General features: G+C 44.0%; 1 protein-coding gene across 1 annotated transcript in view; it reads right to left on the bottom strand.

The window, feature by feature from the left end:
• The window catches only part of DNAH5 (dynein axonemal heavy chain 5), a 5,174,212-nt gene that overhangs the window by 1,477,266 nt on the left and 3,676,088 nt on the right, over positions 1 to 20,858 (bottom strand). The window lies entirely within an intron of this gene.

The following is a 20,858-nucleotide window of genomic DNA, read 5'->3' as shown; positions in this document are numbered from 1 at the left end:
TGGGTTGCTGCCCACCTATCTCCAAAGTTAACTGCTATACAGTTTCCTGGAATATCTTTCTTCCTCCAGCCAACCCAGTTTACTCTTCATTCAAACAGGATTTGGCTACATATATTTGAAGGAGGAGGCATATTGGTATTCAGCCAATGGATAGATTTGTTCTTTAACTCAGTATATGATTCAGACCCACCCTCGGCTAGGCCCGGGACCCTTGCCAAAACAACCACATAGGGCACTGACTCAGGGGGCAAATCAATGTGTGGTAGTGTATTCATGTGATTATCAGATCCCTTTAAACCCCCCTGTGTCTTTATTGCCGGGCCCAATTCCAGAAATTGAGGTTGTTCTCTCTCACCCCTAATAGAGTCTCGATATTCCGTAGGTACTCTGCCATTATCAATGGGGGCACTTGGTGCGATGTTCCCGTGTGTTGGGACTTCCATTAATTCTGTGGCATGGCTATCGGAGATCAAAATAGTACCGCTCGCACCCCTACATCCTTCAGTGGTTATGTTCTTATCCTGGCCATTCACTGGAATATGCTTCTGGAAACCGTCTAGGTTGGTCATTGTCAAGTGTTCAAATTTCACCAGCCTCTCCTCAATCAATGAAAGCCTATCAAATAGGGGTTGTAAGGAGGAGGTGATAGGGCCACCAATCTTTAACAAAAGTTCATCATCCATTAACAACGAGGGGCCAGCAAGAGGGACAAGAGAGGGTGCATTTTCATGTAATGAACCTGGGCTTGGAGGGTTAACACCCGATAAGACTCCATGTTTGTACAGTTTAGGCATTTTGTTTTTTTTTCCCCTCAGTGTACCCCCTTCTCGCTTCCTCTTTGGAATTGCCCCGTGGTCTGAGCGGATTGATTGGGCAAGGCTTCCGAGGATACCCCCACTGGTGAGCTAATGGATGTCTGTTCATCAATAGTGGAAGCCTGAGTGTTCTTACACACAATTCTATTTAACTGATCAAGCTCCCTCTCAGTAGAGACATGCGCCTCCTCCTGTGAGGCAGAATTACTACTTAGGCGTGGGGCTCTGCGGACTGCGGCCTTACAGTTAACTCTCTCTGGGGTTTGTGCCAGGATCAGGTCACCCATGGATGAGCGTTTGGCAAATTCAAGTTCCTGGGAAACACGATGCTCAGTTAAGGCAATTTCAGGGGCCAACACGAAGTCGCCCTTGTGATAAACTGGTCCAGAGTGCCAGCTACATGCCCACCCGTAGCCACTTTCATACTCTTTCCCTCACGACCAGGCATTGCAACCAAGTTGATTACTATGTTTAAAGTCCGAGGGAAATTATTAGTTTGTGATAGGAATAAAATTGTTGTTGACTAACCTTAGCTCTGCAGAAGTTAGAGGGGGGCCCAGTCGAGCCTCCACCAGTCTCCAACGGGCTCAAACGGGCCCGCTCTTGAGTAAAGTAGCCTGCAGGTGGGAGGGGCTGGTGGAAATGATGCGGCTCAGGTGGCGCTGGCCGTAAGGCTCCTGGAACCTGGAGTCCTTCTGTAGCAGAGATTCGCCCCCACAAGACTAATTCTGTTTTTTCACTCATGGCTTTTCAGCAGGCTTTCTATTGGAGCCAGACTGCAGGGGCAACTTCCTTGCCCCTTGGTAGTCTCTCTCTTATCGACTCTGTATTGTTCATGGAAGCGGGTTTGCGGACCTGGGCATGCAGAAATGGTTGCAGTATTAGGAGGTTTCAGTCCTCATCATGGATAGCTTGTGCACTGGGGTACAGCATAGAGAATAGCAGACTCCCACAGCTTAGGCAGCTTAATCTGGTGCAGAGAGGGTGAGAGCAAAGAGACGCATGCACCCTCAAGCATAGCTTCCAAGGTTTCGGATTGCTTGTGTGTTACATATCCATGATTTAGCTGTGCATTCCACTGTCAAATGTGTGACACTTCGAGTGACACTTGTCAGATAAAACCAAGCATTGACACCCATGTACAGAAATAAATATAACAAATTACCCACTTCTGGGACACAGAAAACTATGAAAAGCTTTGAAACCACTGTAAAAAGTCTGAAATAGAAATTTATTACACAAGGCGAGTGAATTTACAACACATAAGTAGGTCTTGAAAAACGTTAAAAATATCACCACACTGACAGTCCGAGTATTTTTTTTGTAAACTCTTTTTATTTTCTAAGTATACAGTATACATCAATATAGGCACAACAGCCCACATCAAATAATACAGTTGAACGTCTCACATCCACTGGTCACTCCGTATTCACTCACCCCCTCTCTTTTCATCTGTGATGGAATCTGCAACATGCGTTGACCATAGTGGGCGACATCCCGGGTCCGAGGGGGAGGCACATATGTTGCCTCTATGTATGTTCCCTTTTATCCATACCCAATCCCAAGTCTTAAGGCATCCTCTATCCATGTAGACTGCCTTCTCTGCAAACATGCACCAATCCATATCCCGCTCCCACTCCTCTTGGGTCAGCGGTTCAGGCGCACCCCATTTACAAGCAATGTTACCCTTAGCAATTATAAAACTGGTGGCAACCCAGAGTTGATCCACACAGGTCATGTCAGTGGCCTCCCACACATTGAGCAGACAGAATTTGTGCGACAGAGGCAAAGCATCACCACACACCCCGCTGAGTACTGCATTTACTGTGTTCAAGTATGTCTGGATAGTTGGGCGATCCCAGAGTGTGTGATAAAAGGTACCAATCCCCCCCACATCTCCTTCTACACTCTGCATCACCACATCTGCCCATCTTGACCAATGATGTACATGAGATATATGTTCTTTGAAGAACCTTTAGTTGGATTATCAACAGACCTATTGTAAGGTTCCTGAGGCTTGAGCCGGGAACAGTGATTTTCGAGCGAACTTTTTTTAAATTGTATTTCTGTAGTTGCTATTTTTAAAATACTCCCGGAGCACTTACTACCTCCTTGCTTACGTGTGCGATCATCGCGCTGAAGCTGGGGCCATAGCAGCTGAATAAACGCTGCATTAGGAAACCTTCACCGCCATCTTGGGTGAATCACTGGGCGAGCAGACTACTTGCTCGGCCCTCCCACCCTGACCAATATAAAAAAGCCCATTTACTTGGCAATCTCCCTATCGACAGACCTATTGTAAAGTTCCTGAGGCTTGAGCCGGGAACAGTGATTTTCGAGCGAACTTTTTTAAAATTGTATTTCTGTATGTTGCTATTTTTAAAATACTCCCGGAGCACTTACTACCTCCTTGCTTACGTGTGCGATCATCGCGCTGAAGCTGGGGCCATAGCAGCCGAATAAACGCTGCATTAGGAAACCTTCACCGCCATCTTGGGTGAGTCACAGGGCGAGCAGACTACTTGCTCAGCCCTCCCACCCTGACCAATATAAAATGGAACCTCCTCCCCGGAGGCGCAGCGGACGGGCGCAGCGGGGGCGCCGGCGGCGCGCCGAAGGCTCGCCAAAGGCAAGCCCGTCTGCGCCCGTCCGAGCCTGTCCCGAGCCTAGGGCCACCCCCATGGATCACAGACTCCTGATTTACTACACCCGGGAATCTGTTATGATGCAGACTATCTAAAATCGCTAAATACCAATAAAGCCCACTGCACCCCGATCAACCTACATACTCTAAACTATGCCCCATATACCTGCCCCCTTTGTTCTCTTCAGATTATGGACTACCCTCACTTATCAAATCCAGTAGCTACACCTTACAACAAATCTTCCCATACCATCAAACTAGCCCTTCTAAACGCTCGATCTCTAACGAAACATAGGTATGAAATTGCACACCTTATTGAAAGCTGGCACCTCGATATTTTGCCACTCACCGAAACCTGGGGTGACCAGGCGTCAGACCCTGATTTCACTTCGGCTACTCCGGAGGGATTCTCTAACATCAGACTTGATAGATCGCGTAAAAAAGGAGGGGGAGTGGCAATTATATATCGCGACACCTTTCGTTTACGCACAGAACCTCTACAAATTAACACACGTGAGGCTCTGAATTTCACTTTTGTTACTCCTTATTCCACCTCCTTCAGAGGCATTTTGCTTTATCGCCCCCCTGGCCCCCGTGCTACTTTTTTGTCCTCTTTGAGTCATATTTTAGAACCAATTCCTGGAGAAAACAACTTCACTATCTTGGGTGATTTTAATTTTCACTTAGAGAGGAAGGAAGATCCTGACACTCACTCCCTCCTCACTGAAATCAATGCAGCAGGTCTCACTCAGTTTGTCCACTCTTCTACACACCTAGCTGGACACACATTAGATGGAATTGTTTCCAATCTCAACTCTCTAACCATAGAGCACATACTACTTCTCACATGGACAGACCATTCTGCTGTCTGTTTCAACATTCTCCCTCTGACCCCGATTTTCACGAGATCCTGTAAACCTGATACCTTTAAATCCTGGAAAAATATTAATGTTCCCGAATGTATTAAAAAATTAGACCCCCTGAAAGAAATTGACACCTCTGACCCAGAAGCCGCCGCCATCTATTATACTACATGTATTAACAATGCAATCGACACCTCTGTTCCCATAAAAAAATGTTCTTTTAACAGACTTTCAAACTCTGCCCCATGGTGCACTGAAGCACTCAGGTTAGAAAAACAAAGTTGCAGACGCCAGGAACGCAAATGGCGTACTAACTATGACCCTCATGAGAAAAGCTGCTACAAAGATAAACTAAAAAATAATAAATTATCAATCATTAATCAGAAAAGTATTTTCTTCAATAATCAAATCAAATCAGCTCAAGACTCAATTAAACAACTCTTTCAGGTCGTATCCCATCTTTCCGGCCATGACAAACCTTCCACTACAGAAGCCTCCCAACCTATGTGCAATGCACTTTCTACTTACTTTCAAGAAAAAGTTTGTGATATCTATTCCAACTTTAACAAACTTACTAATGATACACATCCTACCCATACTCATATCACACTCAAATCCACACCCCCCAAATCCCCCATACCCCCCAATTATCCCAACTTCTCATTTAATCACACTTCGCCTGAGCTGTTTCACAAACTTATGATGTCCACCAACTCTGGTTCACCCGACGATCCTTGCCCACCTTCAGTTATTAAAATGGTTCCAGAGAGGATCTCAATTGTTCTTGCAGACATCTTTAACGCCATGATTTAATCTTGTAATTATCCTACCATATGGAAAAAAACAGTAATCAAGCCTCTACTTAAGAAATCTACCTTAGACCCCTCCAAAGTAACTAGCTACAGACCTATAGCATGCATTCCATACCCTTCCAAAATCATTGAGAAAGTTATGAATATTCAATTATCTGAATATATAGATTCCAACAACTGCTTAGATGCTTCCCAATTTGGATTCAGGAAGGGACACGGGACGGAGACAGCATTAATAAAAGCTTCAGATGAGATAAGAATCATCCTTGACAAAGGAGGCGCCGCGGTGCTCATATTACTCGACCTGTCCGCGGCTTTCGACACGGTCGATCATTCCATTCTTATCGACCGTGTCGGAAAAGCCGGAATCTCATCTAATGCCCTCTCTCTCCTGGCTTCCTTCCTGACAGACCGAGAGCAATCAGTTTCCATGGGCACTTTTTCCTCTGACTCCTTTTCACTACCTTGTGGAGTCCCTCAGGGATCCTCGCTAAGCCCAACACTTTTTAACATTTATGTGGAGGACTTAGCAAGGATCATTAAAGCTCATCGTCTAGCAGTTACATCGTACGTAGACGATACACAGCTTGTCCTGGCTATTAACAACAATGGAATCGAGGTGGCTAACAACTTCCAAAAAGGAATGGTTGCCATATGTAACTGGATGAATTCAAACTGTCTGAAACTTAACTCGGATAAAACCGAGGTGATGGTGTTTGGGAAACTCACTCCTGCATGGTCTTCTATCAGGTGGCCGCAAGATCTTGGCCTCCCGCCCAATCCTGTCACCAAGTTTAGAAATCTTGGTGTTATCTTTGATAACAAACTCTCGTTTATCCAACAAGCCAACTCCATAGTCTCTGCCTCCTTTTTTACACTTAAAATGATTTTAAAAATCCAACCTTATCTCCCACACCATAAATACTTTGATTTCCACCTTACTAATGTCCCGAGTCGACTACTGCAATGCACTCATGCTTAATGCCCAAGAACAAGTAGTCAATAAACTTCAGCTGGTCCAAAACGCAGCTGCGAGACTCATCACAGGTACACCAAAATTCAAACCCATCTCTAATACCATCCGTAAACTTCATTGGTTACCAATCAGACAGCGTATCAAATTCAAAGCCCTCTGCATCGCTTTCAAAAGCATTCATGAAAAAGCACCTTCTTTTCTTAAAGATGTCCTCTGTCCTTATCGACCACTACGCAACCTTAGATCTGCTGATGCAAATCTTCTGAAAGTAATCAAAACTAATAAAGCGACTTGGGGAGATAGATCCTTCGCAGTAGCCGCGGCTAAACTATGGAACACCTTGCCAGGACATCTAAAAAACGTTCCAACACTACTGTTATTCAGGTAGCAGCTGAAGACGTGGCTGTTTAATCACTAGATCCCTTCACTCTCTGGCCCAACCTTTCAGTTTTCCTGTCAAAGCGCCAAGACACCCTTGGGTAAACGCGCGCTCAACAAATTGCATAAATAAATAAATTAACCTCAGCCGTGATGATATAGCAACTACTTGCGGGGAGGATAACGTGTCCTGCCATTCCTCTTCCTCTAGGGCCACAAGATTCATCTTCCAGCGCTCATAAAGGCGCGTCAACAGGTCAGGAGAATTGCTAGTTATCTTCCTATAATTAAGTGATATTATCTTACTGTCTATGTGCTCCGTGAGTAGCCTATCTTCCAGGTGAGAGGCCTCCGGTATTTCACTCTCTTCCCGGAGTGCCTTCAGCAAGCCGTGTCATAATTGCAGCTATCTAAACGCTTCGCCCATGGACAGTTCGTACATTGTATGTTGGCAAATACAAGTATTTTCCCTTTTTTAACCAGGTCACCAACTTGCGGTAGACCAATGGTGTTCCATTTATCGAACCCTTGGCATCTGCCTAACTTGCTCAATATCTTTGCATGCCATAGAGGCAGTTTTTCGTCACTTTATTATACCAGCCTAATTGTTTTGCAGTGTCTTGCCATAGGGCGACTGTGAGGGCTGTTGGGCCGGTGAGTTGCTGCCTGTCTGACTTTGTATATCGTGCTTATCTGAATCCTCTGCTACCCATCAGCTACTTATCCATGCAGCAGGCGGGATCCTGCTGCGGGCCATATATCCATTTATTAATAATCAACAGGTGTACTGCCCAATAGTAAATGTGAATATCTGGCAAGGTTCTCCCCCCCATCATACCATCCCGTAACCAGCTTGAGGCCTGCAATGCGGGGTGGCTTTCCCTCCTAAAGTAGTGTTCTGACTCCCCCCCCATTGATTTGAAATAAGTTTCGGGTACCCTGTATGGGGTATTTTGCAGGATGTATAGGAACCGGGGCAAAGCCATCATTTTATATAGTCAATCATAAACTTTATTTCGGCCATGTGCCATAAAAGCAGTATACAGGTAAGAACACAGTAAAAAAAATGTAAACATTAAAAATGAGTAAACTGAGTTATGACAATAAAATCCTTTAAAATCATTAATAGAAATGTTAATAAAAGTTGATCACAAACAGTCTAGTACGTGGTTGATGGCATTTGATACAAAACGTGGAGGCTAGATTTGCATATCTTATATCTTCTCTTATCACTTGCCAGCCCCCACCTCATTTTATAAAATAAACTACCTAGGCATTGAGCACAGGATCTTGCGCCTTAAGCTTGGCCCTTCTTTGACACCACATATAAAATAAAAATCTTGAGGTCGCAAATACCATCAAGGGGGTGGGGTCAAATCTTAAAATACGGTACACTTCCTGATAATTTCTGATACCCACATTTTTACAAAGTTGTAAGATCCATTTGGCTCTGGGAGTGGTGTAGGAAGGGCAGAAGAGTAGGACGTGTAAATCTGATTCTACACTAGCTGAGCAGCCTGGGCAGTCCTTGGGTGTAGAATTTGCTCCAGCCCACTTGTTAGTAAAATCCCTTACCGGAAGCGTTCTGTGTCTGAATTGCACGTAAAGTTTTTTTGCAGGGGGGGCTGGATGGTATCCAAGAATTGTTCAAAGAGATACGTGCATTTGACTTCCAAAAATCTAGAGATTAGCGCCCCTACGTTACCATTCCGATATAGAATGGCCAGGTGGTGATCTTTAAGCACTAATGCAAGAGATTTATTGGAAATACAGGGACAAGACTGTTCAGGAGTGAGCCATAGGTCAGCCCTTCCCAGGGACTGGCATAGGTGTTTCATATGCATAAGCCAGGGTATCTTCCCTGCCCCCTGCGTGAGTAGGAAGTCCTTCAGTTCCTCCCTGTAAGGACTATGCTCTGGAGTGCTCCAGAGTCGTCTCCAATAGAGTAAGGGCGATCAGTGGTGGTGTCTCTAATAGGAGTCAGGCCAACGTCTAGACGTAGAGGGAGTAGTGGATTGCTCTGGGGGAGACGTAGTAGGCGTCTCAGGAAGCTGTTCTCGGTCGCTTCCAGAGTGCCTACATTAGTGTGGCCCCAGAGTTCTACTCCATATAGCGCTCCTCCCCTTGCTTGGGCCTTGTATATTTCTATTGGTTGCACTAAGATTTTTTAAGGGCAATCATTATGTACCTTTAGGATACCCCCTGATACCTGATGGGCTTTGCCCATGTGAGACCGCCAATCCATGCGATCATTCAGGGTGATCCCCAGATAGTCGAATGTGGATGTTCTTCCCAGGGCCTTGCCCTTCAGTTGGGGGTGGGGACAGTTTGTCGTTCTAGCATTAAAAACCATGTATTTTGTTTTATCAAGGTTAATCTCCAGATTCCTGAGTGAGCAAAAGTTACAAAATGCATCCAATGTACGCTGTATACCCATAGATGACTTGGATATAAGTAACGTATCTCCAGCGTACATTAGAGCTGGGACAAGATGGTCTGCCAAACGTGGGGAATCTAGATCTTTCAGTCCTAAAAGATGATCAACCAGGCCGTTAAGAAAGAGCGAGAAAAGTGTGGGAGCCAGCACGCACCCCTGCCTGACCCCCTTTTTCGACTCCAAAGGGAGCAGAAAGCTCTCCCATTTTTCCATAACGGACCCTGGCATAGTTTCCTTGGTGCAGACGTTGTATCATTTGGCATAGATGATGGGGGATGCCCATTTATTGCAAGATGGCCCAGAGTTTATCTCTATTCACAAGATCGAACGCAGATCGGAGGTCTACGAAGATCAGGTACAAACTGCCTCCCCCCTTGGTAACCACTTTCCAGTGGATTAGATTTAGTCTAAAAAGTTGATCCGTAGTAGAAACCTTAGCCCTAAACCCCGCCTGAAAGGGGGTAAGAATCTTGTGGTCTTCAATCCATAACTGTAGCCTACAGAGAAGTATTCGGGCAAACAGTTTTTGCAAGAGTTCTATGAGGCTAATTGGTCGGTAGTTCACCGGATCAAGGGGGGAACCCTTTTTAAGAATAGGAATGATTTCGGCTCTGAGCCAGGTGGGCGGAACTTCCATGCCCTGAAAGATGGCATTGAACAATAGCCAGATATATGGTGCCCAAAGCACCACTTGTCACAGCACGCACAGAGGTAATGCACGCCAATGCAGAACATCGCCCTGTAGACTAGTAAGAGGGCCCAGAAGATTTTGTTCATAGAAAAGTTTTTGATAATCTGTTACTAATATTCCAAGATATCAAAACCCGTCCATCACTATAGTTGCTTCGCACTCCGTCGGCAAGACTGGGGCGGGGCCATGGAGTAAAAATATTACTGATTCGGACCAATTGATGGTGTACCCCAAATATAGCCCATAGTTGGAACAAATCTGGAGTATCCTGCTAATTGAGGCTCGAGGAGACGCCACATACAACAAAATGTCGTTAGCGTAGAATGAGATTCTATCCTCCCACTCATTTACCCACTTTAAACCACGTATCAAAGGGTCCCCTCGTGTACAGCTCACCAAAGGCTCGAGAATTAGTGCGAATATAATAGGGGACAAGGGGCAACTTAGTCTTGTCTCTCGGCGCAAAGTAAAGGTCCTTTATGTATGCCTGTTCACTGTAAATGTAAAGGTACAGGAATTTATATAGCGCAAATCACCGAGCGGTTTCTAAGCGCTTGCTTAGGGAACCCGTCCTGGTATTCCCCTGTGAGATAACCCCGGCAGGGTATCCGCAAGGTGAAAGCCAGGCTTCCCACCGCGAGGGGCCGTTGTGGAGATTAAGCAAGCTATTGCCCAGAGTCGCAGAGTGTGAACCCGTGAATCGAGTAGGCACCGGAGCGAGAATTGTCGAGTCCATGGACATTTTAGGACTCAAGACCCCGCCGAGCCGGGAATTGAACCCTGGTCCCGGGCTGACCACTGCTTCCAGGTCTGCCTCCTCTAACCAGTGAGCCACACTTCTCCACTACCACCTGCGCGAGCGGTTTGGCATATAAAAGTCAGACCCACTCAACATAGGCCTTCCCCAGACACATACGTTCCAGGACAGCAAACATACATGGCCACTCGACGGTGTCAAAGACATACGAGCGTCCAAGGACAGTATGGCGGCACTTTCTTGAATTGTGTCTTTACTGGCGAGCACCCCATTCAGTCAACGCAGATTTAATACAGTATTTCGGCCCAGGATAAATCCGGACTGATCCGGGTATTCAAGCTTTGTTACAACTGGGAGAAGCTAATATTTTAGCCAGAATTTTAACTTATACGTTGAGTAATGATATGGGGCGGTCTAAGGTGACTTCCTCGGCTGGCCTTCCTGTCTTGTGAATCACTACTATGGAGGCCACTCTCAAGATACATATTGAGCAGGTGGGGAACTACCTTTGTGGCAGTCATTTTGAGGAGTTCTATTGGGAGACCATTTGGCCCCATGGCTTTGCCCGCTTATATGCCAAGTACGGCCGCTAAAAGTTCCTTAGTCGTGAGATCAGCGTCCAGTGATTGTTGGTATTCCGTGGTTAATGTTGGGATCTGTATGTCGGCTATTAGTTCCATTGATTCATCTATTGTGGCAGAAGCCACGTGGGAATACAGTTGTGTAGAATATTCAGTAAATCTCTCTGCTATGTCTTGTGGAACTCTCCTGCGTATTGCCCTGATCGACCAGTCAGCCCTGTCCTGCCTATCTAACCATGCAAGCAGTTTACATCTACCAAGCCTAAGCAGTTTGCCTGTGCGATCTCCCTGTTCATATATTCTATGCAGTTGTGCATGGTGTTTTACTCAGGGGGCCTCGGTAGCTAACTCTCTATATTCCTTCCTCTTAAGTTCCAATATATGACCAGATGCCCTGTTGTGGGTATTTGTGGATGCCTGCTCCCTGGTTAGAATGTCACGCTCTAATTCCTCCAGTTTTTTACACTTCTCTTTCTTGTGTCCCACTGACCCTTTATCACTGCCTTGTAGGCCTCCCAAATTACTTGTGATGAATGAACCGATCCCACATTCTCCGAGAAGTGGTTCCCTGTGGCCTTTACAACAATAGTTTTAATATGTGGAATTTTGAGGCACCAGGAGTTGATCCAAATTGTTCTGTGAGTTGGGGCAGTACTCATCACATACTGAGCCAATATGGGAGGTGGCCTGGAATGCTCCTAGCTGTGTATCGGACCTCTGTAAAATAGTGCGTTTGGTCTGCCAGCGTTAGGATGTGGTCGATCCGAGATCTGATGTTGTATACTGCTGAATAAAAAGTGTTGTGTTGTGCTGGTGGGTGTGCCTCGCACCATACATCTACCAAGCCTAAAGATGTGAGGTAGTCGGCCATCGTATTTTTAGGTCAGGGATTGCTCCTGGGTGGGTATCTATCTAGCTGGTCGCTAAGCATCATATTGAGGTCTCCTCCAATTATGAGGTCACCCTCTGGCAAGTCCAGTATCATCTTGCTCATGTCTGGTAAGGCCACATTGTGTAGTGCTGGGGGTATGTACACCGACAGGATATTCATGCACCTGCCCTCCAAGGTGCCCGACAAGGCAGCGAAGCGGCCATACTCATCAGTGTCTGAGTGTCACAATGAACAGAAGGTTTTTCCGCATTATAATCCCCACCCCTGTGGACCCGGTGATGAAGTCAGAGTGCACTACTAATTTATATCCCCATCTGTCAAGTGCCTTACAAGTATCCCAACAAGATGGGTTTTTGAAATAAGACGATATCTAGTGCCTGCCGTTTAATGTATTGGAGCACCACCCCCATTTTGAGTTTATCCCCCAACCCATTGACATTCCAAGAAAGTAGGTTAAGTGCGATCTCAGCTCTTCCCACCCCAGTGGCATCGACCAAATCTGTTGCTGTTTGTCTGCCAGGAGTAGGGGCAGTACTGTCAAGGACAATTTGTTTGGGTGGTTGTGTCATGACTCCATTCGTAGTGATTACAATATTTGTGAGCTGCAGTGTCTACAATCATGATGGTACGGGCCAAAGTCGTAGGTAAGCATGGGCTGTTACAGCTATTAACAAATAAAATGTAACAAAGATGAAATAAAACCCCCTATAAGTTGGAAACTCACCCCCCACCCTGCCTCCCTGCACGACGGACTTTGAACTACCTTTCACCACAACATTGCAGAGTGCCCGTTGCCCTCCTTTCCCTGTTTCGGGGGAGATGTAGACCTTAGTTCCCCCCTTCCAACCCCATTGCCAACAAATAGCCATATAGCCCGGAGTCTATACGTGTGACTTGGCTGTGCATATACTCAGCCACCATTGCTGCAGGTCCTCTGCCCCGTCGCACTTCCGCCAACGTACAGTCTCGCTCATTCTGCTGGGGCCCATCCCTGACTCGCAGGCCCTACAATTAATCTTGATGTCCTTAGAAAGTGCGAATGTTCACCCTGGTTGGGACTCCAAGAAAGCTGTCTGCACTACACCATTTAATTTAGGACAGACTCTCTATCCCCCACCTTTAGAGGGAGAGCACCAGGTCAGCAGAGCTGCTTAAGAGCAAAGGGACCAGGTCAGCAGAGCTGCTCTAGAGCCAGAGAACCAGGTCAGCAGAACTTCTTTAGAGGGAGAGAACCAGGTCAGCAAAGCTAAAAAAACACCTAATTACAAACAGAATTGCTTTAACTTAAACAAGGGCGAGAACTATTGCATTTTCAATGCTTGTTTACTTTCGTTCCATCAAGAAGGCATTCAGATGTGTCACACATTTGCCATTAATTCTGAATGTTAGCACGCTAGTTGCTCATTAGATCACTGTAGTAAAGCTACTGCTCACCAGGGAAGTCTGCTGCTGGTATTCAAAGTGCATGTTTCAGTGTACATGTCAGAATTTTTTTATGAAATAGAAGAGGATTTGAGAAGTCAAAATGTGCACTAATTTTTCTTTCTGCAGCACTAATCATAATTTATATGGCAAAATGAACCCCCTCATTTTGTTCCTTTGCAAATTAAATGTTTTAAGTGTTACCACTTTATTCCAATCAAGATGGCTTCAGGTGTGCCATACTTTTGTCATAAGTAAGCGCTCTAGTTGTTCTTTAGAACTCTGGGACATTCTGTCATTGGGCTATACTTGGGGTACATCTGGGTGATATTTGTGCTACATTTGGGCTCTTTTGTCTCTGGTGGCCATCTTGGGAGACTTATTTGTTATGAAGTTTCCTAATTTCCTCATTTACTACAGTCTCCTCAGTAGGAAATACTTTTAGTTTTTTACTTTGATTCCATCAAGAAGGCATTCAGATGTGTCACATATTCGCCTTAAATTCAGAATGTTAGCACTCTAGTTGCTTATTAGATCACTGTAGTAAAGCTACTGCTCACCAGGGAAGTCTGCTGCTGGTATTGAAAGTGCATGTTTCATTCTGCATGTCAGAATTTTTTAATAAAATAGAAGAGGATTTGAGAAGTCACTCAAAATGTGCACTCATTTTTCTTTTTTCAGCACTAATCATAATTTCGATGGCAAAATGAACCCCCTCGTTGTGTTCCTTTTAAATTAAACTACTCACTCTCTACTACTCACTCGCTACTACTCTCTACTACTCACTCTCTACTACTCTCTACCACTCACTCTCTATTACTCTACTACTCACTCTCCACTACTCTCTCTACTACTCACTCTACTACTCTCTACTACTCATTCTCTACTACTCACTCTCTACTACACTCTATCTACTACTCACTCTCTACTACTCACTCTCTACTACACTCTATCTACTACTCACTCTCTACTACTCACTATCTACTATTCACTCTCCACTACTCACTCTCCACTACTCAATCTCTACTACTTGCTCTCTACTACTCTCTACTACTCACTCTCTACTACTCTACTACTCACTCTCTACTACTCACTCTCTACTACTCTACTACTCTCTACTACTCTCTCTACTACTCACTCTCTACTACTCTCTACTACTCACTCTACTACTCTCTACAACTCACTCTCTACTACTCTACTACTCTCTCTACTACTCTCTCTCTACTACTCACTCTACTACTCTCTACTACTTACTCTCTACTACTCTCTCTATACTACTCACTCTCTACCACTCTCTACTACTCACACTCTACTACTCGCTCTCTAATACTCTCTACTACTCGCTATCCACTACTCACTCTCTACTACTGCCTCTCTACTATCTACTACTCACTCTACTACTCTCTACTACTCTCTCTACTACTCACTCTCCACTACACACTCTACTACACACTCTCTACTACACACTTTCTACTACTTGCTCTCTACTACTCGCTCTCTACTACTCACTCTCTATTACTCACTCTCTACTACTCCAGTACTCTCTACTACTCCCTACAGGTCTCTCTCTACTACTCACCCTCTACTACTCACTCTCTACTACTCTCTACTACTCTCTACTACTCTCTGCTACTCTCTGCTACTCACTCTACTGCTCACTCTCTACTGCTCACTCTCTACTACTCACTCTCTACTACTCTCTACTACTCACTCTCTACCACTCTCTCTCTCTACTCTCTACTACTCACCCTTTACTACTTTCTCTGCTACTCACTCTCTGCTACTCACTCTCTACTACTCTCTACTACTCATTCTTTACTACTCTCTACTACTCTCTTCTACTCTCTACTACCCACTCTCTACTACTCTCTACTACTCTCTACTACTCACTCTCTACTACTCTACTACTCTCTACTACTCTCTCTACTACTCACTCTCTACTACTCTCTACTACTCACTCTACTACTCTCTACAACTCACTCTCTACTACTCTACTACTCTCTCTCTACTACTCTCTCTCTACTACTCACTCTACTACTCTCTACTACTTACTCTCTACTACTCTCTCTATACTACTCACTCTCTACCACTCTACTACTCACTCTCTACTACTCGCTCTCTAATACTCTCTACTACTCGCTATCCACTACTCACTCTCTACTACTGCCTCTCTACTATCTACTACTCACTCTACTACTCTCTACTACTCTCTCTACTACTCACTCTCTACTACACACTCTACTACACACTCTCTACTACACACTTTCTACTACTTGCTCTCTACTACTCGCTCTTTACTACTCACTCTCTGTTACTCACTCTCTACTACTCCAGTACTCTCTACTACTCACTCTCTACTACTCCCTACAGGTCTCTCTCTACTACTCTCTCTCTACTACTCACCCTCTACTACTCACTCTCTACTACTCTCTACTACTCTCTACTACTCTCTGCTACTCTCTGCTACTCACTCTACTGCTCACTCTCTACTGCTCACTCTCTACTACTCACTCTCTACTACTCTCTACTACTCACTCTCTACCACTCTCTCTCTCTAATCTCTACTACTCACCCTTTACTACTTTCTCTGCTACTCACTCTCTGCTACTCACTCTCTACTATTCACTCTCTACTACTCTCTACTACTCATTCTTTACTACTCTCTACTACTCTCTTCTACTCTCTACTACCCACTCTCTACTACTCTCTACTACTCCCTCTCTACTACCCTCTACTACTCACTCTCTACTACTCTACTACTCTCTACTACTCTCTCTACTACTCACTCTCTACTACTCTCTACTACTCACTCTACTACTCTCTACAACTCACTCTCTACTACTCTACTAATCTCTCTCTACTACTCTCTCTCTACTACTCACTCTACTACTCTCTACTACTTACTCTCTACTACTCTCTCTATACTACTCACTCTCTACCACTCTCTACTACTCACTCTCTACTACTCGCTCTCTAATACTCTCTACTACTCGCTATCCACTACTCACTCTCTACTACTGCCTCTCTACTATCTACTACTCACTCTACTACTCACTACTACTCTCTCTACTACTCACTCTCTACTACACACTCTACTACACACTCTCTACTACACACTTTCTACTACTTGCTCTCTACTACTCGCTCTCTACTACTCACTCTCTGTTACTCACTCTCTACTACTCCAGTACTCTCTACTACTCACTCTCTACTACTCCCTACAGGTCTCTCTCTACTACTCTCTCTCTGCTACTCACCCTCTACTACTCACTCTCTACTACTCTCTACTATTCTCTACTACTCTCTGCTACTCACTCTACTGCTCACTCTCTACTGCTCACTCTCTACTACTCACTCTCTACTACTCTCTACTACTCACTCTCTACCACTCTCTCTCTCTACTCTCTACTACTCACCCTTTACTACTTTCTCTGCTACTCACTCTCTGCTACTCACTCTCTACTACTCACTCTCTACTACTCTCTACTACTCATTCTTTATTACTCTCTACTACTCTCTTCTACTCTCTACTACCCACTCTCTACTACTCCCTCTCTACTACTCTCTACTACTCACTCTCTGCTACTCTCTACTACTCCCTCTCTACCTCTCTACCTCTACCTCGCTACCTCTCTACCTCTACATTGCTACCTCTAAACCTCTACACCTCTACCTCTACACCTCTAAAACCTCTACCTCGCTCTAACTCTCTCTACACACACACACATATGCACATATATATATGCATATGCATTTATTTATATGCATGTGTGTATATATATATATATATATATATACACACATACATATATAAACATGTATATAATCTGCATATCTATATAAATACAAACATAAATGCATGCATACATATATGCATACATATGCATGTTATGAACATGAAAGTTTGAAAAACACTAACAAAAGTAAAGCTAAAAAGCCACCTAATTACAAACAGAATTGCTTTAACTTAAACGAGGGCGAGACCTATTGCATTTGTTTACTTTGGTTCCATCAAGAAGGCATTCAGATGTGTCATACAGTTGCCATAAATTCTGAATGTTAGCACTCTAGTTGCTTATTAGATCACTTAGTAAAGCTACTGCTCACCAGGGAAATCTGCCGCTGGTATTCAAAGTGCATTTTTCAGTTTGCATGTCAGAATCTTTTAAAGAAATAGAAGAGGATTAAAGAAGTCAAAATGTGCCCTAATTTTTATTTCTGCAGCACTAATCATAATTTCTATGGCAAAATGAACCCCCTCATTTTGTTCCTTTGCAAATTAAATGTTTTAAGTGTTACCACTTTATTGTAATCAAGATGGCTTCAGGTGTGCCATACTTTTGTCATAAGTAAGACTGTTAGCGCTCTAGTTTTTCTTTAGAACACTCTGGAACATTCTGTTATTGGGCTATACTTGGGCTACATCTGGGTGATATTTGTGCTACATTTGGGCTCTTTTGTCTCTGGTGGCCATCTTGGGAGACTTATTTGTTATGAAGTTTCCTAATTTCCTCATTTACTACAGTCTCCTCAGTATGAAATACTTTCCGTTTTTTACTTTGATTCCATCAAGAAGGCATTCAGATGTGTCACACATTTGCCATAAATTCAGAATGCTAGCACTCTAGTTGCTTATTAGATCACTGTAGTAAAGCTACTGCTCACCAGGGAAGTCTGCTGGTGGTATTGAAAGTGCATGTTTCAGTCTGCATGTCAGATTTTTTTAATGTAATAGAAGAGGATTTGAGAAGTCAATCAAGAGATGCCCTAATTTTTCTTTCTGCAGCACTAATCATACTTTATATGGCAAAATGAACCCCTTCATTTTGTTCCTTTTTAAATTAAATGTTTTAAGAGTTACCACTTTATGACAATCAAGATGACTTCAGGTGTGCCATACGTTTGTCATAAGTAGGACTGTTAGCGCTCTAGTTGTTCTTTAGAACACTCTGGGAAGCTGCAGTAGAACACAAAGGAATCAACTGACAGTCTCTGTCCTTGTTGGATGTACACGTTTTACTGAGAATGTAAGAGTTCATTCTCACATGACTGAGAAAGATAATGTGAATTTACAGAAAATATGCTCTCAGTTTAGCTTATAGATCACCTTCCAAACTTCTGTGGGAAACGCATTAGAAAATAGTTTTCTCTCAAACACGATTCATGATATCCCAGCAGAAGGCTTTTTCACATAGTAAAATCACCTTAGAACACAGCACAATTCCTAAAATGAGTATGGTACCATCAACAAATGATTTATAATGTAACTAATGTCTTAAAACCTTCTATTAACTGCAATGCTTTTTAATGAGGTGCTATCGTGTATATTGGTCCCAAGATAGCTGCCAAAACTTCTTGAATGAATTGCTAGCAGCCAATCAGATCTCACGATGAGATGTGTGGTTAGGCTCCGCTCAGATATATATCTTTTTTTCCTTTAATATCTAAAAAACTACTCAACAGATTTACACCATTTAACAAAAAGGCAGGAGTCTGGAACAAGGGCAACCTCTTTGCCAAATTTGGTGTAATTCCGTTCAGCAGTTCGGGCTGTAGCTGCGAAATGTTCCTATGAAAAATTGCATGGGGAAAACATGTTTTGGGACCTCCCTTTTTTATCGGCCCCCGCTTGACGAATCACCCCCAAACTTTCAGGATAGGAGCGGGCCGAAGCTGGCCAAACGTTTTGAGAATTTCACGAAGATCCGACAACCGGTGTCAAAGTTATTGGGAATACAATGTTGGTGATTTCCTATGGAAAATAGATCTTAACTATTACTACCTACTGGCGACCACCAGTGGATTATATATATATATATATATATATATATATATATATATATATATATATATATATATATATATATATTAACCCTGGGCGAAGCACTACGCTCCGCTCGCGGAGTTTGCGAAGGTTTTGCAACCTTGCACTACGCGAGCGGCACGTAGCACAGTGCGAACATGCGTTGTGCAGCGTAGCGTAGTGCAGCGCTCATTTTTTGCTTGTTCGCGGTCCTGAACGTCATGTTCGCGACCGCGAGCAAGCAAAATGACATCCCGGTTTGATTCTCAACGCGAGGAGGTCAGGTTTCTCATTGTGAGTGGTTGCGCATGCTCGCGACCGCTCTCAGTGAGAAACTACCTGTTCGCGTTGAGAAAGCTGCAGCTCGAGTAATAATCTCCTCGAGCAGCAGAAAACTACAGCTCGCACTGTGCAAGATGCCGTTTTCAATGCTTGCACAGTGCCGGATGCTTGTTCGCACTGTGCAATCATTGAAAACGCATCTTGCACAGTGCGAACATGCTACTACGCAGCTCGCGTAGTGCTACGTGAAGTTCGCGTAGTGCGAAGTGCACTTCGCGTAGCTTCGCGTAGCGCTACTCCGCGAACTACGCCCACCCTTAATATATATATATATATTCACTGAAAAAACCATAGGTATAGACAATATATAGTTAGGAATTAGCATTTACAAAACCTTATTCAGTGATGTCATCAGTGATGTCATTTGAGATGTCATCAGTGATGTCATCAGTGATGTCACTGACCATGTCATGAATGAGGTAATATGTGACATGATCAGCAGTGGATTGCGGGTGCGCGATATATAGTTAGTACAACTAACTATATATGGAATTTCAATGGTTTTGTGTGAGTAAAATAAGGTTTTGTAAATGCTAATTCCTAACTATATATGCTCTATAACCTATGGTTTTTCAGTGAATTTCAATGGTTTTTTAATAGCAAATATCAAAAGCTTTAAAATGTATTCTTCTTTAAATCGAAAAATATATTTTACATGTTTTTAATACAATTTATTTATTTTTTTATTATTTTTTTTGTTTCGCTCCCGGTCCGCGAACCGGTTAGCTTCCCGTTAGCTCAATTTGGTGCCGCGACCCGGTCCGCGAACCGGTAAACGTTCCGTTTCCGCAACTGCCGCGTTAGAAAACAACATTGTGACGCGTCGCGTCAGCGTGACGTATCGCGTTGTCGCGTGATACGTCATATGACGCGTCGCGTTAGCGTACCCGGAAGTGAACCGGTACGCGAAGCGAGGCGCGAAGCGCAGCTCCCCGGAAGCGATCCGGGACGCGGCGCGGAGCGCGTAACGTAAACACAACCGGTCATGTGACTTGTTAATTACACTTTTCATTGGTTCATTTCACTTTTGGTTTCCTAATGATGTAAGACTAGGTCATGTGACCTAAAAGTAACACTTTTCATTGGTTTAGAACTATTGTTTTTCCCAAATGATGAAAACACCTCCTTCTTTCCTCACTCTGACTTTCATCTTTGTGAGAGAAAGACCCTTTGTGATCAGTGAGCAATGGCTTTATTAGTAGCTTCAATTGGTGCTTCCCCACCACCTCCACCACCTCCAAGGAAGAGAGGACCACCTGCTGAAGTTATCATTCAGCAAGAGGAGGAAGAAGAGGAAGAAGAGGAAGAAGAGGAAGAGGAGGAAGAGCAGGAAGAGAGGCAGTTTTTGCCTGAGGAGCCCAGGAGGTCTCATCTGAAAGAAAACTTTATTTGGCAATTTTTTAAATATCCCCGGGGCCAAAAAAAAGTCAATGCCCGGTACGTAA

The sequence above is a fragment of the Lissotriton helveticus genome, chromosome 4_1 (genome assembly GCF_964261635.1).
Source record: "Lissotriton helveticus chromosome 4_1, aLisHel1.1, whole genome shotgun sequence".
Classification (NCBI taxonomy): domain Eukaryota; kingdom Metazoa; phylum Chordata; class Amphibia; order Caudata; family Salamandridae; genus Lissotriton; species Lissotriton helveticus.
The sequence above is the reverse complement of the archived record's forward strand: the minus strand, read 5'-3'. Positions and strand labels throughout refer to the sequence as shown.